At 34.5% G+C, this 2,555-nt stretch overlaps 1 pseudogene; it reads right to left on the bottom strand.

Annotated features, from left to right (window-relative positions):
* Positions 1-634: 634 nt before the first annotated feature.
* LOC138311594 (uncharacterized) lies at positions 635-2,250 on the bottom strand (annotated as a pseudogene).
* Between the last annotated feature and the right edge of the window lie 305 nt (positions 2,251-2,555).

Genomic DNA, 2,555 nt, shown 5'->3' with positions numbered 1-2,555 from the left:
CGTTGATAAACGTGTTTCCTGATCCATCTTAAGCAATGTCAATGTAGAGACATAATGAGTTAATGATGTAAATAAGAGTATTAAACCATCTTCCAATTCCAGAGCATTACAGATAGTTATCTCATAATGCGCGCTACTGTCTGTAAAGCTCTGGAATCTATATAGACCATAGATTCTATAGGAAGACAATTCAATGCTTAAATAATAGACTGAAATTAGTAGACAATGTAAAACTAAGGAGTAAATCAACATTGTCCATAATTTATACTGACCATAAATGTCATACAAATAACATATTGTGACTTTAAAATTAATTTTCATTGATTTTATGGTAGCTTTATGAATGAATGATTTTATAAATTCTTTTTTGAGTATAGGTGAAATTTTAATGCATTTCCAAGCGACGGTTCCGGTATACATTTATCCATACAATATTCATTTCAATAGTCATTTCTACACGTGACGTCATAATAGTGTTCAAATAACTTGTCTCGTTACATTACCCCTAGTTACGTGTACGTGAAAGAGATATAAATAAACTGCAGTAGATATCACTATGTCTTAAGCTTTAAACACAACCTTACTTTATTATCTTTTTTTTAAATTATGCGATAATTATCTATTCATAGACATTTTAATTATGTGGATGAGATAAATAATTAAACATCTTTATCAAAGCAACGAAAAGCTCATCAATATCCTCTATTGCAATCCATGTTTTTAATTGGTCTCTTGTCATTTCAGCTGTCAGTTTAATAATTTGTAAAAATCATCTGTACAACCCCTGATGACTGCGTCTATGGTTTCCAAAGCACACAGGAGTAGGTGAGAGTAGTCCGCTAAACCTGCCTAATATACGCATTTTAAGATGTATTAGACAAAAACAACTAATAACAAATGCAGGTTTAGTGGAGTAGGATGGGATTCCATGAGGTATGATGTATATTAAGGTGTCGCTGGGTTCTAATTCGATGTACCTTCCAATTAAGGATAAATATATCCAATTGTTCTTGAATGAAAGACAAAAAAACAAAAACTAATGCATTCAATATGAAGAGGGTTTGCTCTATCGCTAACTCTCATGTCTCAAAAAATTAATTCTTGAATAAGTCAGTAAATGTAAATCGCAAAGTGACTCATAAACGTTCGATTCGCTGATTGCAACTTGATCTGCCAGTAATGAAACTCCGTATTGACTGTCATCTTATCAACATCATGCATTCTAAAAACTGAACTGTAAGTCTTCTAAATCATTCTCAGTGCTAGCATCTCTTACTCGGCGCGGAACCCTTCCCAACTGGACGATGAATTTTAGGTACAGATTTCCAATTAACTTTGGATTGTTGTAAGAAAGCACAGCTTTTATAAGGGCGCAGCCATTCGTGCCCGAAGGACACGAAGTGCGAAGCACTGCTAAGGTAACAGATACACGAAAATATAAGAAAAAAACACAATCTTCAAAATTCAATCCTACACACTGACAGCTTCAGCTTGCAGCTGCCTGACTTTTTCATACATATGGGGAGGTTTTGCGTTGCTCCGGTACTGCTCTCCCCAGTAAATATATATTTAACTAATTTAAATGCATAATAGTGACAATATAGAATGCAGTCAAAATATCCACCAAGGCGAAGATGAGCACAAGGAATCATGACGTCACATAACGTCAACAAATGGCGCGAAATCATAGGATTCGCATACGCGACACTCCAGGCCTTGAATGGACATGGAGAAATCCGAATCTTTGAGTTCATTTCTTTGAGTTTATGATAGACTAGTATTACATCATTTAAATTGTGTCATTTTATTTCTAAATTATGTCTTCTACATGAAATAGAAAATAAAATAAACAAGTATAGCTTCGCTCTTCCTATACCGTGCATGATTCATTTTAAAACATCTGGCTGCGCCCTTTAAGGCATTGCCTTCAGTCATACTACTATTTTACGTGAAAATCTATCTATAGCTCCATTAATCGCTATACCAAACGGTTTAAGATTATCGTATCTATCAATATGTATGAGATAATAAGGACCTTTACTATAGTGTAATCTCCGTTTTGATCTCAGATGCATTCCTTTTACGTCAGTGATGCTTCAGTATGTCCTCCCGGTATTCGGAAACGAGTAACCTCCACAATGCTTTGTAGCCTAAATTAGAGAAGGCCTCTCGGTTCAGATTATTTATCAAGCATTGGCTGTCATATTTTGACACGCATTCTAGTGTTATATACATTTGGTGTTCTAGCATGGCCAATGTTGCGAGTTAGCGCAACATGATAGATATGCTTGAACACCCAATGTATGTTACACACCAATGTATGTCAAAAATATGACAATCAATGCTTATATTTACATTTTAACTAGTCATTCCCATTTTTAAAAGAAATTAGGTAAAAATAAAGTATGAAAATAAAACTTATAGTCTGCACATAGCAAAATACCATTTGATGGAACAGCATTTGAATTGGCGGGAAATAGTGGGCTTCCGGTGTGTTGCCATGAACAACCGACTCAACAATATTAGTTGATGAAATAAAGTTGATATAAATGGAT

The sequence above is a fragment of the Argopecten irradians genome, unplaced genomic scaffold (genome assembly GCF_041381155.1).
Source record: "Argopecten irradians isolate NY unplaced genomic scaffold, Ai_NY scaffold_0059, whole genome shotgun sequence".
Lineage (NCBI taxonomy): Eukaryota > Metazoa > Mollusca > Bivalvia > Pectinida > Pectinidae > Argopecten > Argopecten irradians.
Note: the sequence above shows the minus strand (reverse complement) of the source record. Positions and strands in the feature narration are given on the sequence as shown.